Below are 6,000 nucleotides of genomic sequence, written 5' to 3'. Positions count from 1 at the left end.
TAGTGACTGCCGGTCCCACTCTACTTCCATTCCAGGGTTTGCCTAATTCTGTTGAGTTTTATAATAAACCTCTTTCTCTTAGCAGGAGGAGATACTGCATTTTCTAAAGATGGCTACAACAATATTTCCAGCCCGCATGCTCCCCTCAGTGTGACCTCACCACTTCCCCATTGGAAGGTGGCAGGTAATTTCTCTCTCCTTGAATCTAGGGGGTGACTTTATGTTGTAGCCAACAGAATGCAGCAGAAGTAACTCTATGTGACTCCCAAGGCTGAGTCAGAAAAGCCATGCAGCTTCCATCTGGTTCTCTGGGGACCTTCTCTCAGGGAGCCCTGAGCCACCAGGTAGGAAATCTGACTTCCCTGAGACCGCCATCTGAATAGGTCATGTAGGCTCTCCAACTGACAGTCCCAGCTGAGCCCAGCCCTCCAGGCATCCCCACCAGGGCGCCATATTGGATTCTCTGGGCAAACCCACCCACTAGCTAGTACCACTGAGCGACCTCAATCAACATCATGAGAAGAATTGCTCAGCCTGAGCCCTGCCCACATTCCTGACCCACACAATTTATGGGATGTAATAAAAAGGTTGTTCTCAATCTACAAAGTTTGGAGTAGTTTGTTACACAACAAAATAGAAACAGGTAGTCTAAGAAAATCTGTATTCCTTGTCATCAAAGAGCCTGATGGGCACACCAACTCTCTCCCAAGGTTTGTCCCCATTCTTAACTCACCTTTGGTTTAGTTTGTTTTTTGTGTTTTGTTTTTGGCCGTGCAGCATGTGGGATCTTCGTTCCCTGGCCAGGGACAAAACACACGCCCCCTGCAGTGGAAGCACGGAATCTTAACCACTGGACCACCAGGGAAGCCCCACCTTTGGTTTAGTTTTCATCAGGACCCCAACAACCAACCTCCCACCACCGACGGGTGAAACTTGCACGGTGGATAGGAATTGCTGACACTTTTCACAATCAGAATTTTTCCTTAAAAAACCCACAGCACAATTATAAAGAATTAAAAGAAAATATAAGCAATATATTGTTTAAAGTTGTAAAATATACATAAAACCGTTTTAACCATTTTTAAGTGGCATTAAGTACATTCACATCATTGTGTAACCATGACCACCATGCATCTCTAGAATTTTTCATCTTGCAAACCTGAACCCCTACATCCATTAAACAACAGCTTCCCATTTCCTTCTCCCCTCAGCCCCTGGTGACCACCATTCTACTTTCTGTCTCTGTATTGGACCACTCTAGGTACCTCATGTAAGTGGAATTATACAGTATTTGTCCTTTGGGGTCTGGCTTCTTTCACTTAACGTAATGTCTTCAGGGTTCATCCATGTTGTTGCAAATGGCAGAATTTCCTTCCTTTTTAAGGAATAGTATTCCATTGCATGTATATACTGAATTTTGTTTATCCATGCATCCATTGATGGACACTTGAGTTGCTTCCACCTTTTGGCTATTGTGCATAATGTTGCTATGAACATGGGTGTACACATACCTGCTTTCAGTTCCTTGAAGTAGAATTGCAGGATCATATGGTAATTCTAATTTTAGTTTTTTGAGGAACCCCTGTATTATTTTACATAGAAATTGCACCATTTTTCATTCCCACCAGCAGAGCACAAGGGTTCCAACTTCTACACGTTCTCACTAACTTTTTTTTTTTTTTTCTCCTGGCGGCGTTGGGTATTTGTTGCTGCACGCGGGCTTTCTCCAGTTGCGGCGAGCGGGGGCTACTCTCTGTTGCGGTGCGCGGGCTTCTCACTGTGGTAGCTTCTCTTGTTGCAGAGCACGGGCTCTAGGCGCACAGGCTCTATGCACATGGGCTTCAGTAGTTGCAGCACGCAGGCTCAGTAGTTGTGGCTCACGGGCTCTAGAGCGCAGGCTCAGTAGTTGTGGCACACAGGGCTTAGTTGCTCCGCGGCATGTGGGACTTTCCCTGACCAGGGATCGAACCCATGTCCCCTGAATTGGCAGGCAGATTCTCAACCACTGCGCCATGAGGGAAGCCCTCTCACTAACTCTTGTTATTATTTTTATAGATATCCATCCTAATGGATGGAAAGTGGTATCTCATTGTGATTTTGATTTGCATTTCTTTAATAACTAGTGATGTTGAGCATCTATTCATGTGCTTTCCACGTACTTATCTTCTTTGGAGAAGTGTCTATTCAAGTCCTTTGCCCGCTTTTTCACCCGTTGTTTGGTTTTTCATTGTTGAGTTGTAGGAGTTTTTTGTAAATTCTGTATATTAACTTATTATTATTATTATTTGGCCACACTGCGCAGCTTGTGGGATCTTGGTTCCCCAACCAGGGAATACGGGCCACTGCAGTGAAAGCATGGAGTCCTCACCACTGGACCACCAGGAAAATCCCTTGACCCCTTATTAGATTAATGATTTGCAAATATTTTCTCCCATTTTGTGGACTGCCTGTAAGCGATATTGAAAGAGCTGGGACTAATGCAACATTGTAAGTCAACTGTACTTCGATTAAAAAAAAAAAGAGGGACTTCCCTGGCAGTGCAGTTGTTAGGACTCCACGCTTCCACTGCAGGGGACAGGGGTTCGATCCCTGGTTGGGGAACTGAGATCCCACAAGCTGCGTGAACCAGCCAAAAAAAAAACAAAAAGAAAAAAAAAGAGAGAGAGAGAGAGCTGAGAAACAGCTGGGTACTTTCTGAGCATGGTACCAAAACAGAAATAATAAAGGAAACAGTCAGTGGATTTGACTACATAAAAATATGTGTTAGCTATGATTAAAAAATACCAAAACCCGGGACTTCCCTGGTTGCACAGTGGTTAAGAGTCCGCCTGCCAATGTAGGGGACACGGGTTTGAGCCCTGGTCCGGGAAGATCCCACATGCTGCGGAGCAACTAAGCCCGAGCGCCACAACTACTGAGCCTGCGCTCTAGAGCCCACAAGCCACAACTACTGAGCCTGTGTGCCACAACTACTGAAGCCCGCGCAGCTAGAGCCTGTGCTCCGCAACAAGAGAAGCCACTGCAATGAGAGGCCTATGCATCACAACACTGGCCGCAACTAGAGAAAGCCCACGCGCAGCAACAAAGACCCAATGCAACCAAAAATATAATTAATTTAAAAAAATTAAATAAAAAACAAAGCCACAAACCATATCAAAAGTCAAATGACGCAGGAAAAATGTTTTTTGCAATATACAGCAATGGATTTTTAATATGTAGCAAGTAAAATACAAGTAGTCTAGCAAACAAAAGCTAAACCCCAATAAAATTAAACAGGGCAAAAGACACAAATATATAGTTACAAAAGAAGAAATACATGATCCTTGCTACACATAAAAAGTCTTGCGGAAGCAAAACTGACATCTTGCTTCCATGAAGTCCCGGGTTTGGGGGAAAATACACTTTCAGGCCTGTCAAATTCTAGCCCCTCGAATAAATGGACTCCTGAGCATGGCCTGTAAGGTGCTGACAACTTAATGCAAACAACTTTATCCCTGACTTTTGCAATGCTGCTGTCTGAAGTCTGGCCACAACCTCATAGAAATGATAACCCTGTAAGGAAATTGCTGGTTTTCAGTCCTGAACATACCAACTGTAAAGTCAGTCACCTTGGTAATTCTGCAGTGTTTGGCTTTAATGACCTGCTGTGTTTTTTTATTTGAATAGCAGATCCTTCTGGCTGTCTCATATTTCTTGCAAGTAAACTTCTTTCCTTTTCTTACTGCTGTTATCTGAGTCTTCAATTCACTGGGAATCAATGAAATGCACATTAAAATATTAAAATATCAAGGTACCATTTTCACCTATTCAGTGGGCAAAGGTGTATTTTGCCAAGATACTGCTCAATGCCAGCTGGGTGGGCAGTAAGTTGGGCCCACCTACGTGGCTACTAACTTTTAAAATACACACTTTAAATCCTGTAATTCTAGTTACCTGCAATTCAACAATGGTTATTTAGGTATATCCTAAAATTAAAAAGAAACAAACACTAAAATGTCATCAACTTACAAACAGTCAAATACATTTTTTAAGAATATGTAATACTCTGGGGAAATGCTCTTGATTTAATGTAAAATGAAAAAAGTGGGATCATACAGGATGATGGAAAATTTGCTAATAAACCCATATATATGGCATTTTCAAAACTGATAAGAAAAAGAAAGCATTTAAATCACCACCCTTTCCTTTTCTTTAAGGAAAAAATAATTTATATGACTGCTGTCATTTAATAACGGAGCACACTAGAACTTCAATTAAGGTGGAATTACATATAATGTTGTGTATTAAGGTCAGTTAAGGTGGGTGGGACTGGATGTGGTGGTTGGGAATGAGCAAAAGAAACAAGAGCGAGGAAGAAAGAGCTGGGATGGGGTGGGGGACTGAGAGAGACAGACAAACCTAGAAACTTAGGCAGAACGATCAAATGAAACCAATTCCTAGAGCATTGTTTCATGTCCTCTCTCTCTCCTGCCCCCCCCCCCACACTCTCCCGGCTATTGTTTCAGAAGGTTCTCTAACAGAAACCAACAAAGAAGACAGCTCTCTGAACCAACAAGAACACAGACTCTCCTGCAGTTTACAAGTGAAAGGAAACGGTGTTCACATCGAATCCTTGTCAGAACAGCAGGACATCAGAGACGGCTCAGAAGTTGTGGTGGGCTGTTCTGGAGACAAAATAAATCTTATGGCAAACGGCTCTACACCCTTCCCTGGAATCACCAATAAATGTCGGGCAGGGGCTCCCACCTCCGGGAGGCGGGGACTTGGGCTCAGGCTACTGAATTATTTATTAGAGCCCTAATTTACAACAATGAAACCAGTTTAAACAAATTAAAAGGGCAGGTAAGGGTAAGCAAGCACTGGCTGAAAGAAAAGAACAAGCTGTTATTTACAAAGGACGCACAGGCACAGGCGCAGACGTGTCATGTGATCAGAGAGGCAGCATACCAGCAAATTAGCAAATGTCTTTTGCAAAGATCAAAAACAGGAGTAATTGCCCACAGCCGGCCCAGGTACCAGCTGCTGAGCAAGCGATCCTGGCTTCTGTCGGATACAGAACTGGCTCTGTGTAAAGAGCTTTGAAATGCTGGGTCAGATGAGGTCTGTCCTATCTCAAACTGAGACTCACACCTTGAATTGCCCAGGTTTGAGAAGGCTTGACTGGAAGAAAACCCTCCAAGGAGCCTGCTTTAAGTAACAGGGAATGTCCCAGAGCCGGAATTAGGAAAGTGTCACCAACACAGGAGATTTAACACTCGGTGCCTGGAAAATAAAGCAGGGTTCCTTGGCACAGTATGAGAGAAGCAGGTCGAGTTAGCAGCTTAGCATTTCAGCTACCCCTGGAGAGAACCCAAGAAGCCATCCAACACCCGTGAGTGCCCTGCTGGGTGTGCATTTCAGGAACCTCAGGGTCTTTGATTCTTGTGTAGTCACTCCTTCCAATAAGTCAAATTGGCCCAACCTCTGAGGTGGCTGCATATAATGTAACAGAAAGTTCAAGAGGCCCTCACACAAGATGTGGTACACATATACAATGGAATACTACTCAGCCATAAGAAAGAGTGAAATAATGCCATTTGCAGCAACGTGGATGGACGTAGGCATGATCATAAATACTAAGTGAAGTAAGTCACAAAGAGAAAGACAAATATCATACGATATCACTTATATGTGGAATCCAAAATAGGACACAAATGAACTTATCTATGAAACAGATACAGACTCACGGACATAGAGAACAGACTGGTGGTTGCCAAGGGGGAGGGGGTTGCAGGAGGGATGGAGTGGGAGGTTGGGATTAGCAGATGTAAGCTATTACATATAGAATGGATAAACAACAAGGTCCTACCGTATAGGACAGGGAACTATATTCAATATCCTGGGATAAACCATAATGGAAAAGAATATTAAAAAAAAGAATGTATGTACATGTATAACTGAACCACTTTGCTGTACAGCAGAAATTAACACAACATTGTAAATCAACTGTACTTCAATTTA

Source organism: Delphinapterus leucas, chromosome 10 (assembly GCF_059928025.1).
Source record: "Delphinapterus leucas isolate spDelLeu-1000000601 "Yukka" chromosome 10, BTC_Dleu_Yukka2, whole genome shotgun sequence".
In the NCBI taxonomy this organism is placed as follows: domain Eukaryota; kingdom Metazoa; phylum Chordata; class Mammalia; order Artiodactyla; family Monodontidae; genus Delphinapterus; species Delphinapterus leucas.
Note: the sequence above shows the minus strand (reverse complement) of the source record.